This window comes from Prionailurus viverrinus, chromosome D3, assembly GCF_022837055.1.
Source record: "Prionailurus viverrinus isolate Anna chromosome D3, UM_Priviv_1.0, whole genome shotgun sequence".
Lineage (NCBI taxonomy): Eukaryota > Metazoa > Chordata > Mammalia > Carnivora > Felidae > Prionailurus > Prionailurus viverrinus.
The window spans coordinates 93,745,960-93,761,008 of record NC_062572.1 but is presented as its reverse complement, the minus strand read 5'-3'; the positions used below and the strand labels follow the sequence as shown (position 1 = coordinate 93,761,008).

General features: G+C 46.4%; 1 pseudogene; it reads left to right on the top strand.

The window, feature by feature from the left end:
- The first annotated feature begins 1,283 nt into the window (after nt 1-1,283).
- Nucleotides 1,284-1,408, top strand: LOC125149740 (uncharacterized; annotated as a pseudogene).
- Nucleotides 1,409-15,049: the final 13,641 nt, after the last annotated feature.

Genomic DNA, 15,049 nt, shown 5'->3' with positions numbered 1-15,049 from the left:
TCAGTCGGGCAGAGCCTTGGGGGTCAGCTCTCACATGTGGTCAGATGTGGGAGGGTCGTGGAGAGTCGGAGAGGTGGCTGTAGGATCCCCCCCTTGTCAGTGGGTGTCACCAGCCTTGGGTCCGGTTGCTGGCTTCTCTGGTCCCAGGGATTATCAGCCCTTGGTTCTTTCAGGCTCTCTTGACTTTGCTGGTTATCAGTTCCTGGTACCTCCAGCCTGTGCTGGTTTCCGCGATGACTGGTCTTGGCTACAACACCCTTGGCTGCTAATGTCACTGCCTGAGTGATGACTCCTTCTTTGTCTCTACCCCCCGCCAAATAACCCTAAAGCCAATTACGTGGATGAGAAGTCATCCCCTTACTTTTACCGGTCTTTCCCTCGGGTCCTGGCACAGATATGAAGATGGCGGGGAAGGAAGGAGGTCCGCCTGGGAAAAGAAAGTGCTGGGAGGAATCAGTCCTGAGCTGTACCTCCGGGAATCTTGGAGTCTGCTCTCCGAACTTTGCAGCGACACACTGTTAGTAATGCCCCTGTTTGGAGGGTTCGAAAGAGTTCAGTAAAATTTCTAAAATAACAACAAGTAAGTGGTACAGTAAGGCCAATAAAAGGAGCCTTCAGTGTGCCATGAAGTGCCTGTTTCAGCACAGAATGGGCAAAATCATCAACGCGAATTTTGGGCCAGTTACCAGGAAGAAGCCAGTTCAATGCCAACCACGAGATGCATTATTGCTTAGAGTCTGGTGCTGGGAGGTCCATAAAGGGGAGACATTGCCGTTGTAAGTTCCCCTGGGGGCCCCCTCGAGCCTGAGGCTGACTACAATCTCCACTTATCTTAATGAGCTCCCGCAAAATGGCCATTACTTCTCGTCTAGTGAAGAGCTAATAAAATAAGTTTCATTACGTTGTGTGGGTGCTTTTGCCGAAAACCCACGCTTTGGTTTCTTTACAGTGCTTTTTAAAGATCTTGATGACATAGGAACACGTTGCTTTTCTGAACTGAAACTACCACGCCATGTATTCGATGAAGGGAAATATTAAACATGAGAGTAATGGCAAGCTTCACATCACCCGAAGTCACCATTAAAGTCTTAAACCTGCTCAAATTCATGGAGGCTTTGTTCTATCCCAAGCACCACTGGTATTTGGGGTATTTTCAAAGTTTCTAGGGAATAACCTGAAAAAACTGAAAAAAAAAAAAAAAACCCGTCTGTTTCTTGGCCTCAATTTGTGAGGAAGAGGCAGCAAGAACCAGGCTGGCAAATTTAAGAATTTTCACGCTCTGTCTGCAACCAGCCAAGCTCTTTGCCCGCGGGGACCCAGTGACCGACGGCTGCAGACAGCGGCCTCCTCGGTGGCGTCTGCAGCCTGTTGATTGCGTGGGTTGCCAAGAGGGACCCTGGAGATAGAACTTTCCAGTGGACAGTTGTGTCTGACCTTAACCAAGACACCTGGATCCACATAAAGTTTAATGTAGACACCTGGGTGTTGCTGGGAAAACCCCAGAGCACAGCGGCCAAGGTCCACATTGGCCAAGTCACCACGTCCATCCGCACCAACCTGTAGAGCAAGGAGCATGTGACTGAGGCCCTACACAGGGCCAAGTTCAAGCTCCCTGACCACCAGAAGATGAGTTGTGCTGTGGCTTTGTTCCTTCCTGCCTTTCCTTGCCCCGGTGTCCAGGCTTTCTGTTCCTATTCCTTCCATCACTCCCTAGATCCACAGCTCCAAGAAGTGGGGCATTGCTAAGTTAACGCGGACAAATTTCAAGACGAAGTGGCTGGAGAGCAGCTCATCCCAGATGGCTGCGGGGTCAAATGTATCTCTCATCACAGCCCCTGGGACAGGTGGCGGGCTCCACACTCATGAGAACTTTGGTGTTTCCCCCTCCTTATTCGTGCCCACCAATAAATCCTCTTTCCTGTCAAAAAAAAAAATGTTCGCACTTTGGCTTGGTGGATGGGTGGTAATTCGTTTCTTTGTTCATCAGTTAATTCAACATATGCTTGGTGACAGCCTCCCCTGTTGCTAGCACTGGTCTCAATCCTGAGAGCTCATCACTGGACAAAACAAAAATTCCTACCTTCGTGGATCTTAATTCTAAGTTGGGAAGAGACGATGTAAGGAATGAGTAGATAGCTAAGTAAAACACACAGCATGTCAGATGGTAATTCACACTAAGGAGTTATAGTTTTAAATTCCACGATCAGGACGGAGCTTGAAAGTGACCCATATGGAAATCAGGGAGGGGAGTGTTCCCAGCGCGTTCTAGGAACCCAAGCAAGTCGGGTTGGAAAGCCTGCTGATGTGGAGAAGGAGTCATTCAAACAGGTGACAGTGGGGTGTTTCTCCTGAAAAATATGTATAAAATGAAAAGGCTTATATCAGTTATATCAGTTAGGCTTATATCAGTAATTGAATGAGAGGCAAATATCTTTTGTGCTATTTTAACGAAACAAAAACCATCCTCAATAGAAACATAAATGTGATTCACAGATCATACTACGGGCCTCCTGAACAGTCTGATAAAGGTCAAGTTTTGCAATATTGTGTAAACGAATCCAGGTGTCTTCATCAAGTACTTTATATGAATACAAAGCTGTTAAAGTCAAAACACACACACCATTGCTTGCTCCCTCCACGGACACCTAATACAGGAAGCCCCCCTTGTCACCACCTGCTGACTTCCAGTACGCGCACCTGCTCTCCTCCAACTGGCCCACGGGTTTCTCTTTGCCAGATCCTTCTATATCTGCATTTGTGGCTGCCAGATAGTCTGATTGTCACTCTAACTGGCCATAAAACTCTACCTGCATTTAACTCACTCACATCTCCCAGGGTGTCACCGGAAGACAACGCCACACTCCCGAGGGCTTCCTTCCAGGGATCATGCAGGGCCTCAATTCAATGATGGATGCACATTTTATTACGAGCCTCACATTTATTATTTGTGCCATTTAATATTCTGGGATGGCTGTGAATCTTGCTGGACATTAGCCTTATTTTCCTTATTGCTGGGAAATCCAGCACGTGCAATCAGAGGCATGTCCTGTTATGTGAATTGTTCCCACGTTGGGATCACACACCCCAACATCCACCCCACGGGCGCTCACCTGGTTCAACTTATAATTTCTTGTCTGAGCTATTTCAAAGACTTTCCTAAGAGACTAGGGGCGCCTGGGTGGCTCAGTCGGTTGAACGTCGGCTTCGGCTCAGGTCGTGATCTCGAGGTTCATGAGTTCGAGCCCTGCGTCGGGCTCTGTGCTGACAGCTTCGAGCCTGGAGCCTGCGTCGGATTTGGTGTCTCCCTCTCTCTCTGCTCCTCTCCTGCTCATTCTCTGTCTCTCTCTCTCCTTCAAAAATAAATAAAAACATTAAAAAAATTTTTTTTAAGAGGCCAGCAAATGGGTGCAAAATGTCCTCACCAGTAATATAACAGTATGATAGATATTTTAGGGCTAGAAAGGAACTATTTAATCTAGCTCATTTGTCCGATACATGGACCCTATTTTGTAAAATTTCCACCAGTTAGTTTCCAGTTTTCCATTTTGTAATGGAACTCCTCTGGTGAGAGTTCACATAGTCTGGCAGAGGTCAAATCCAACAATTCGAATTTTAAGCCCTGGAAAACCAAGTCCGGCAGTGTGCAAAAAACTACACGTTACAAACACGTGGGTTTTTCCCAGGTGTGTGCGGCTAGTTCAGCCTTCAGTAATTCTACTACAGGCTAAAGATGAAAGGTCATATACACGTATCAAAGGGAGCAGAAGAAACGTGAACAAAATCCACCCTCCCGGATTTATCGTGTTGTTCCATGCCTGCTCGCAGAAATTGCTTCCTCCGTTCATGGTTCCCTCCCCATCCTGTGAAACGTGAGAACCTCACTCATCCCTTCGTTAGTCACACCAAGCACATCACGACCAGGACCGCATCCCGGCCCTCAGTACGAAGCCGCCCATCCCCAAATCTGTCTTCACTTCTCTTCAGAAGGGCGTCCTTGACTTCTAGCATCAGCTAGACTCCTCTCATGCAAACCATTCTCCCCTCACTGCTCACCCTTCCTTTAGATCAAGGAAACAATATTAATCATGTTTGTGTCTCCGGTGGGAGCACAGAGTGGATATGAGGAAAAATGACTCAGCCAAGTAATGATTCAAGGTAGGAATCAGTGTACTTTTTTTGAATTGAATTGCATTGAAATGAATGGACAGGAACATGTTCCTCCAGGAAGTTAAACTTCATTCCACTGCACAATTATCAAAATTACCCTGGGGTTTTTCCTACAGCCTGTTTGTTAATCCAATTTAAAATTTAGAGCCAAATATTTTAAAATTTAAAAGTTTATCGGAAAAAAAAATGTATACTTGGAACAATAAAGTAAGAACCAGGAGAGACTGGAAAACATTAATTAAATTTACTTTGGGGTGATTTTAGAGGTCATATCGTCAAATCAGAATATTTTATTAAAACAAATAACCGAGGCTTCGGTTGTTATTCCTAAGGTCATAACCTCATATATTCAACTTTAAAGATGGACTTCAAAAGTTGAGTTGGTTTTATGTTTTGGAAAAAATGGGAACATTTCCTGCTCCTTTTATGAAGGTAATCTATCCTGAAGGCAAACCTCAACACCACTTAAAATAGAATTCTGGCACTCTGACATGTAAGGAACCTGTAAACCATCGCTCCCGTCCTTGCAATAAGATCAAACTGGACAGACTAAAAGCTGATGGCTTTTCTCGGAAACTAGGAGAAGGGAGGTCAGGACACAGTGTACCCAGAAATCTGGAGAGACAGGTTTATCCAGAGAGTCACAGCCAGGATGAGCTGGTCCCAAACAAGCAGCTGCCGGAGCCTCCACTGGGAGGAATGGGAGGTGGTCGTTTTGATGAATTGCTGGAAACTGAGAAGTTCATTGGGTTTTCACAGTCAAGACCTATCCTGGCCCTGGCCGCAGGAAGGGAGGTGCAACAGGCTGAGGCATGCCCAGAACCTTCTCTCTACAAAAGCTCCCTCTGGGGGGGAGAAAGCTGTCAGGCCCTCAGAGTAGCTGGGGAGGAGTCCAACCATCCTCCCATCTCTCCAGAAGAAGAAGTTACATGTTCCCTACATCATAGTCAACATGGGGAGGGGTTCCTGAAGGAGAGTAGGCAGCCAGCCAGCATGCAGGGCCCAGGACAGAATGAGTGGCACTGGAGAGGCACGTGAAAGCCACAGCCCCGGATGCAGACCAGCTCCGACACGAGATGTAGCTCAAAGAACGCAGAAGCCTGCCCTCCTCCAACCTCACTGCATGCCAGCAGGGCTCCTGTGGGGGAACACAGACCCTCTCTCTCTCTCTGACGAGCATTCGGGGAAGTCTGGGTTCAGGGGACAGGCAAAGGTAGGGACACCAGAGGGACAGCAAGCACTGAACAGGCAGAACCCCTGGCCAGATTAACATGAATCCTCACACCAAGGCTGGGGTACCTCCCCGTCACGCAGTACAACACGTCTGGCTCTCAACACAGAGTGTACAAGGCATGATGAAAACAAGAGATGAGCAGTCGCCAGAACCAGAGTTGGATACGGGACAGCGGCTGGAATCGTCATATGAAGAATTTACGAGAACTGGGATTAATATGTGAAGGGCTCCAATAAGAGGAGAGAAAACACGTGAGAGTAGATGGATACTGTCGACGCGGAGAGTGGAAGGTCCAAGAAAGAATCAGAATTAAATGTGAGAAACCAAACTCGGTGAGAGAGATGAAGAAGCTTGGCGGGGGGGCGGGGGGGGGGGGGTCGGCAGCGCTAACGAATAGACTCGACTCAGCGGAGGCAGAGTCCCTGAGATTGTGGATAGGTCAATAGACACTTCCAAACTGAGTCACACACACAAAAAGAATGAACAACACAGAGCAGAACAGCCAAGACCTGTAAGGCCACAGACCAATGTCCGCACCCAGGCACTGACTCTAGCTAGAGCTGGTTTCCCATGTGGGCGCAGGTTAACCATTCCCAAGCCAGGGCGCGTGCAGACTGGAATCGAACAATTACGTAAAGGGGCAGCAGGTGATGGGAGCCGGGCTCCTCACTGTTGGAGAGGAGGTTACAGAGAAGCAAGGGGGTGAAGTGACACGATCCCAGTGGTGGTGGCTCTGAGTCAAAGGTAGGGAGAAACACATTTGCCCCCATACAGGTGCAGATTTGTGCAAATGGAAATGGTCACAGGTAAGCACACACGCCAGTTAGTTTGCTTATGTGCATTCCCTTGCTCTGGCAGCTGAGGAGAACTAAATGCAAAGATACCTCTGTACCAGTGAGCACGCCTGGAACGCACACCTTGGTTTCTAATACCACTTTCCAGTAATCGGAATCCCAGGGTTTCTGGGAGTTACTAGGACGGGGGCAGGAAATACACCAGAAGAAACAGAACAATCTAGTAACGCCAGAAAGTAAGCAAATGCTAACCAAAAGCAAACAACAAAACCAAACCAACAAAACACCTTCAAAAACTCACATGTGATGATGTTTTGTCAAAGAAACACAGGAGAAACCCGGAAAGAGCTCCCAGCGGCCAAAGCAGCAACAATTTGAACAAGAGAAATATATAAAGTGGCTCTGGAACATAGCCACATTGGAATACAACCCAAAGGCTAACACAAACATCTGTGTGGCCATAGCGATGGAACCAAATTATCGAATAAATAAATACACTGGAGACAAGAGACAAAGGGCGCGGGCAGACGTATGCAGATCATAGGGGTCGGGGCATGACTCCCCATCTGCACACAGGACTGGAAGGAAGGGCATCTCCTACCCGATCTGCTGCAGGGAAACAGAATCGTTGCAGTGGATCAGAATTTACAATCTTGCTAGAAACGGCCGACAACGACAGAACACACACTGTTGAGTGACACCGTCCTCCTCCCAGAAGCGCGCTCAGGCATGACTGTGTTTTGTAGCAGGTACGCACGTATCGATGGAGACTCATTTGCAAAGCGTTTCAGACATGTCCCCTCTTGCCCAGACGGCGAGGTGAGCAGAATTGACTGGCTTCTGACCTGGCTGTGCTAGCCCTTAACCATCCTGCAAGCCCCTAGGTCCTATGCCAGCCTACGATGGAAGAGAATGTTCCATCCGGCAGGATAGAAAGACAAGTGGCAGGACATTTTCAGTCTGTCTTGGATGGCATGTGCCCGGTCTTTGTCATCATTGCACATCCCCAGAGGAGCTCTCCATTTTGAGGTGTCGTGAGTTTATGCCCTATTTCCCCAATTATTCGATAAGACCCTTGAGTAAAAGACCCCCTCCTTCTGTTCTTGCACGACAGGACCTTAAACCCAGGCCCAAACGCGGGATATTCAACATAGTGGATATTCAAGAACTTAACCTCATCTTCTTCATTCTGTAGGTCAGCTGAATAGGGCTGGGGATTTAAACGTGTGACCCCAGAACATCTGCACAGTCCACAACATGATCACCTGAATGTGTTATGAAGATTCGTATTCGGAGACACTTAACACCTCTGTTGAGCTTGGAGATTATTTTTCTAATGCAGTCGGGAGGGGAGGTCAGCCACAGCTGATAAACACACTCTTCTGTCCTTACACGTTGATTAGAGATGTTACAATGGGTGCTATTATTCAAGTACGTGGGGACAAGTGATTTCCTGGGGTGCTGGCAATCTCTGAGCAGGAGACAGTTTTCAGGCAGATGAGCCCGTCTTTTCCAGGGCTGTGTCCGTACCTGCTGGTTTCATCATGTGTTCGCTGCATAACTTCTGCCAAGGCTGGTCAGGATCTCGTGTTTAAACGCCATACGCACACATGTGGAAAGTAATGAAATCTAGAAAGCAAACATCATTTTGTTGTTGTTGTCCCCATAGCAGGAGTACAAGCGATGACAATTTGAAAATTGAGTCGTGCATGTTTTCGTGCTCTGATACCCTAACTAGAAGGAGATTCAATAAGAAAGCCAAGGAGGAAATAAATTCATGTCAGTCATTCTATATTAGCTCATCACTAGGACCTAAGTGTCCCAGAATCCTTGCCAACAGGGCCAGGCTGCTGTGCTGCCCACATTCCACAGTGAGAATTTCTCTGTCCCCCAAAAGTCCCCCGTGTGTCTGGGATGCACACTCTAGGACTTGGGTTATGAAACCTGTTCTCCTGTTAGCCAGGAATGAACCGTTGAAGGGGTAAGACTAGCCACGGGCCTCCCAGAGGCCTCTGCAGTGTGGGCGTGAGAGCACCAGAACATGGAGGAAAGGAAGAAACGCAGGAAACGTGAGTGGTCAAACACTACGCTGTCTCATCATCCACTTCTGCCTGCAGCGAACTGCACAAAGACCGATTATTTTGTAAGTTCGGCTGTGCGCAACATAAACACATTTACTTTATGTGACCCTCCTGAGGGAATGTAGGCGTTACTAAATATGTTTCATTTGCTTCCAACCTTGGATCAACCCTAGTTTTCTTGGATCCCGTAAGCAAGGTAAAAATTTGATTGAAACAATAAAATATAAATATCGTTCTTAAGTATGACAATGTCATGCAAAAGGCATACACGTTAGTTTGTAAATAGGAGCAACGAAGCAAGTTATTCGGTGTTGAGGCACTTACGCATAGACTTCCAGTACTCGGGTATGTAGGAACACCAGGCATTTCTCCAGGAGGACACAAAATGCTTCCGTCAGCTCATGCTATTACTATAATTTACATCCTGACACTTACATTACCTCTATTGGGTCATAAACGTCACCTCCTTAATCGTTTTAAGATCACGTCGAAAACACTGATTTGAGGATCTTAACTTTTATAGTGTGTTTCTTCAATTCTTGATGTTTGCAAAGTTTGCATTACTTGAAGCCCCAATTTTTTTTTCATTTTTTAAGTTTTATTTAAAGTACTCTCTATGCCCAATGGAGGGCTTGAACTCACGCCCCCGAGATCGAGAGTCATTCACTCCTCTGAGTCAGCCAGGTGCCCCAAAGCCACTACAATTTTAAAACAACTACACAGCCTTCTGGGTCCGACAGTTATTCATTTTTAAAAATAATTTGATTGAAAACATTTTAATTTTGGAGTCTTCCAATCCACAAGTTTTAAACATCTTCTCATTAATAATCTTATTGAATTTATATTGGAGCTTATGCACTCTGTTTACTATTTTTTCCTCAAAAAAGAGAATGCAAATGCAGGGATCATTTCTATTAAAGGTTCAGATTCTTCCCTGCCCTCTACCGCCCATGGAGGTTTGGGATTCCTTCTGGCACATTTTCAGACCTGTAAAGGGTTGCAAGAATAATCCAAATAAGTCCCAGGACCTTCGCCCATACTCCCCCATTGTTATCGTCTTACCACACGAGCTTCACTATTTGCTCTTTGTCTCTGAATCCTGACGAGCTCCGGGTGTGCGTATTTCCAACAAACAACGGGACATAATGTGCAATGACAAAAATTGAGAAATTTATGGTTAAACTGTTTTATTACTGTTTTTTTTTTCAGATTTTCCCAATTGTCCCAAAATGTACTTTATGGCAAAATCAACTCCAGGATCGTGAGTTGCGCGTGGTTGTCACGTGTCCCCCCAGTGGCCTTCAGTGGGGGCCGTTCTTCCGGTTTCCTGTTTCACGACATAACATTGTGAAGACTGCCTGCTGACTCCCATGAGCCTGTCCCGATGGCGCACGTTGGGGTCACACTTTTCTCGGTGTCCTGTCAGGGGGCACATGGTCAGGAGGGCTAGCCAGTTAATGTTGGCCATCTCCCTAAGACGGTGTCTTCCAGGCCTCCGTACGGTAAGGTTACGATTTTTTCCCACCGTAATTTAGAAATATCTTATGGGAGACGGTTTAAGACTATGTTTAGGGGGCGCCTGGGTGGCTCAGTCGGCTGGGCGACCGACTGCGGCTCAGGTCATGATCTCGCGATTCGTGGGTTCGAGCCCGGCCTCGGGCTCTGTGCTGACAGCTCGGAGCCTGGAGCCTGCTTCGGATTCTGTGTCTCCCTCTCTCTCTGCCCCTCCCCTGCTCACGCTCTTGATGGCCAAGTGTTGCCTCGGGTTTTTCTATTATTAATGTATTGTGTTTTTCTCAAGCACCCTATTTATGCAGCTGTTACTAAAGTACTTCAGTAGCAGTAACAAAATGGGTGTTCTGTCAGGAAACAGCCCTTACCTGCAGCTCTCTGAATTGCACAGGCCGTATTGATCCTTGTAAATCCCAGAGACCTGGCATCCACGGCTGTTCCAGAAGCAGCTGGCCCGCTGCTGACCTGGGAGCCAGAGGCCAGCTGTGCCGGGTTCTCTGTCCCAGCTCCACCTACAATGGCTCCTAGCATGTCTCACTTGTATACCTGCTGCTGTGGTGTTAAAATCACATCAAATCAAGGTGAAAAGGAGACACGTAGCAAACACCAGGCTGCACGGAGAAGGTCGGCAAGGACACAGTGAAGAGTAGTGAAAAGCACAAGAATATGGGTCAATCATTTCATCTCTGACCTTCAAGCTCTTCTCCCATCGAAGGATGACGTGAGTCATCTAATTGGATTGCCCCAAGGATTAAATCAGATCAGAAATGCACTCTGACTAGCAACCAGAAGCTACATTTTCTGGGACACTAATTGTTGCCGGGCTCCGTTACCGTCACTCAAGTCAACAACCCCACTGTATCCTCAGGACCGCCTGGTCCATCAAGGTTTATCCGTCCCATGTCCAGATGCAGAAGTTGACATACAAGGTAAGAAGGATTGCCTGGAGATAGACCCGCAGATCTGGGGTTCGAGCCTGGTCTGTCTGACTCCCAAGCAAGGATGGGAGAAGACGGGTGTGGCAGGACCCACGGTCGGAGGAGACCGAGCCTCCGTCATCCTGAAGATGGAAATAATGACGGGACCAGCTGGAGTCATGTAATTAGTGGTCGAGCTAACCCTTCAGAAGTCGCCTGTGGAATTTATCCCCCATCATTAGCGGCGTCTGAGTTGCTGCTCAGTGATGGATGCGGGAGTGCTTCTCCAGCCATCATGTAGTTGAGGATTTTTTCCTGAAGAAACTAAGCCAAGCATCTCTCTTTATTTCAAAATGGATGCTGCTTGGGATGCCTGGGTGGGTCAGTCAGGTAAGCGTGTGACTTCAGCTCAGGTCATGGGATCAAACCCTGTGTCAGGCTCAGGCTCTGTGCTGACAGCCTGGAGCCTGCTTGGGATTCTCTCTCTTGCCTTCGTTCCGCCCCTCCCCCACTCGTTCTTCCTCTCAAAAATAAATAAACATTTTCTGAAAAAGATGCTGCTTTAGAACAGCCCAGGTTGTGCTGGTCTGTAAACTGGGGATCTAGAAAGACAAAAAAAGTATGCACTCCCTTCTCTTCTGATCTCATCTCTTTGTGTGAGATGGAGAAGCTCTCAATCTATCTCTCTGCATTTGTCTCTTGGCCCCTAAAATGGGAGCATCGCTCCTGGTTCTGCTTCTCTCAGAGGCACGTCAGAGGGGCTGAGGTCTGTGGCCGGCTCTTTGTCTCCAGACCAAGATGTGGCACAGAGACCACCTGTGCATGCAGACAGGCTCACTCGCAGCAGCAGGAGTGAACGGGGAAATAGGAGAAATCCACCTTTAAATGGACTCACGGAAGCCATTGCACTTCTTGGGTTTATAAACTAAGTTAGAATTAACTGAAAACAGAAATGCATCCGTATCAGCAGCTGCAACAGCCCAGCTGGGCTACCGGTCATGGTCACGGCTGCCCCAGAGCAGGTCCGTCACCCCCAGCTCCTCCTCTCTCACACGGTTCCCTGTGTGTTGTTTCCTGGGTGTGGAAGATCGGCCGTGTTCCTGTCTCCCAAGCAGACAAATCATGGGACCCCGTGTCTGTGAAAGCCACCCCCCCATCGTGCCTTCTTGTCCCCATAGCCTGTCTTCCCCTCGCCCTTCAGCTGACGCTCCTGCCCCTGACATCTCTGTTTCCAGAAAAGAATCAGCTTCATGCTGGAAATACAGTAGAAAAACACTGGACAGAAGTCATACTCAAAACAACAACAAGGCACTTTTGTACCCAAAGATGTTAATAATTTAGATCCTCAGAGTCAAGATAGAAAGGTAACTGACTCTCCATTTTATTTATTTACTTTTATTTTATTTATTTACTTTTTTAGAAAGAGAGTGTAAGGAGGAGGTAGGTAGGGGGCAGAGAGAGAGGGAGAGAATCTCAAGCAGGTTCCATGCTCAGCATAGAACCTAACGTGGTGCTCGATTCCAACACTCTGGGATCATGGCCTGAGCCGAAATCAAGAGTTAGCCAACTGAGGCACCCAGGCGCCCCTCACTTTTGGTTTTCACACCGTTGCCAAGTCTGTCTGCACATTGAAACCATTTCTGAAGCTTTAGAAAGAAGCTGACGCACCAGCCTCACGGCTGAATTGTCCTCTTGTCAAAGCTCCTCAGTGACCCAGAGGCCCTGGAAAGGTTCAAAACCACCATGACCGGAATGTGTGACCTGAGATGCTGTCTTCCACCTAGAAAATACTCAGAAACGCTCAGCCTAGATGTGAATTGTCCTTGGAACCCAAACTTTCCTTTCTGCTTTGTTACACGCTTTTTCTAACATCGTGAAAAGTAACCCAGCAAATACAAAAGCAAAGAGGTTTGTATACATTTGTAACCCACATATGTGTTTGCTTGCCGAGTCAGATTTAAAAAGAGTGACACTGAGTGAAACTCACGTGACTTTGTGTTTTGGGTCATCATACAAAGTAGTAAGAAGAGATCTGTGTTACCTTTCTTGATTTTCTGAGCTGGGAGCCCACCAACATTTTTACGGGAAATATAAGAAATCCAAAGAGGGAGCTGCTGTTTATTGCCCGGATACACCACCTCTGCTGAGGCAGGGACTCCGGAGGCCAGTTGGGTCCTAAGACGGAGCAGACCGGCTGCACATTTTTGAGGCAATGGACAGGGCCCTTGAACGTGAAGCTGTGATGTTCCCTGTGCACTAAAGAAAAGCACGTTATGATCGAAGAGTCTGTTCTAGCAAGGCACGGGAGCACTAGGAAGACTGTGGTAGCATCCGTACCAAATCTAAGAATGAAAAATGTATGACAATCTCTGAAGAGGTTGAAAAGGCTTTTGACAAAACACAATTCTGGATTAAAAAATTAAACATCAAAGACACTACCGAATTCCACTTTCACATGTACAACAATATAAAAGCCAGATACATAGTGGTAGGATCAAAGGTAAGATTTCCACTCTGCTCCGGAGAGACAAGGATGGCCACCATCACCATTAACATTTATTCCAAGTAGTTACTAAAGCAATTAGGTACAGAAGCAACATAGATGGACACACATCAGAAATAAGAGGTAAATCTGTCCTTCTTTGTGAATAACAATCATACACACATGAGCCAACAGAATCAACTGAAAAACCACCACAAAGAATGAGGGAATCAACCAGGCAGCAGGCAGAAGGAGTATTCAGAAATCAACAGCCTGCACTAGCAGTGACAACATAACCCGTGAAAACCATAACGGCCAGTTACAAGGTGCAATGGAAGACACGATGCTACCAACGAAAATAGCAAGAAAAAACATGAGAAAAGCACCTTGGGATAATCTTCAAAAACAGGAGAGGGGAAAAACACATAAATAAAAGATGCAAAAGTGGATTGAAAGCCAGAAGACAAGTCTTGTTCTCAAATGTGATGACTCAGCATCACCAAGCCTTCATTCTTCCCGGGTAAACAGCTACTTTTAGCAAGAGCCTAATAAACGTACCTAAAGGTTTTTATTTTAATTTCTATTCCAGGATTTATGTGAGAAAACAAGCCAGCAAAACTAGGAGTACTCAGGTAGAGAGCACCAAGGCGGGACTACTCCTCCTGGACATTAGCATGTATTGTAAGAAGCCTCGTCGATGATAACACTGTGGTCAAGTACACAGACAGCTGACCAGGGGATCAGACGGGAGGATTGGAAATAGACCAGATATAAGAAACACATTCAGAAATTTAGTCAATGAGGAAGGCTGCATCTTCTGTTGCCTAAGAAAACACGAGGTGTCCAATTAAATTTAATTCCAGAAAAAAAATGAGTAATTTTTCATATCTATTTTAGAATGCCATTTTGAGCTAAGAGCCACAGAAATGTATTGTCAACATACCATGATTTTTTTTTAATTCAATGAATACTTTAAAACTCACTTTGCCAAAAGATTGGCAGCAATTAAAATGCGGGCAATACGAAGATACCAGAACTCACTTCTGTTGTGCGTACCCATTTGTAAGCCAGCGTGGACGTTAGCAGGTTGATGCAGCCAGTGACGTGGATGTTCTGCTCCCAGGTATGAATCGCAGACACTCTTGCTCACGTGCACCAAGAGGGGATCACAGTAATGTCCATAAGAGTATGACGTGAGGACAAGAGGTACATCAAGCGTGGCCTATCTATGGAAGGAGGTGCTATGCAGAAAATGAGCTAAGTTGACTAATTGCTTTGAAAACATACTTTCTCCATCCTCTCTGGAACTCCTAGGATCACACTGGTTGAGCCTGAAGTGTTAGGAATTGTCCAGCAGGTTCTAAGCCACTCGGCTTTGCAATCCTGCATGGTGGTCTTGTAGACGTTCTCCCTGGCCTTTGAGGTTTCTTGTATCAAAGTCTCCACCAAAACTTCCATTTTATCATCCTTTCCAAATATTCTGGGCCTTTGGAAATTGTGGTGATTGTGTTTTAGAGATACTTTTTTTTCAACGCCCTCAGTGACAGAAGAAAAATAATCTGAAAATTTACCTTTCTCCTCTGGGTTACTGAGAAACGGGCTGGTTTTTCTCTCTGACACTTTTATGCTCAAATATATCCATAGTATCAGAAAGTGTTTTGCTTTTAAAGTATGAAGGCCCAAAATGTACACTTCTCATCAATGGTTTGGGACATTTTACATAATCTAAACTCACTCGGGAAACTAAACGTGTGTTTACATGGCTAAAAATTCAAGAATGTGTGTCCCGAGCAGGACGCATGCTGCACGAGTAACTCTACGATTAGCTCTAAAATATGCCGACACGTATGAGTGTTGTTCCA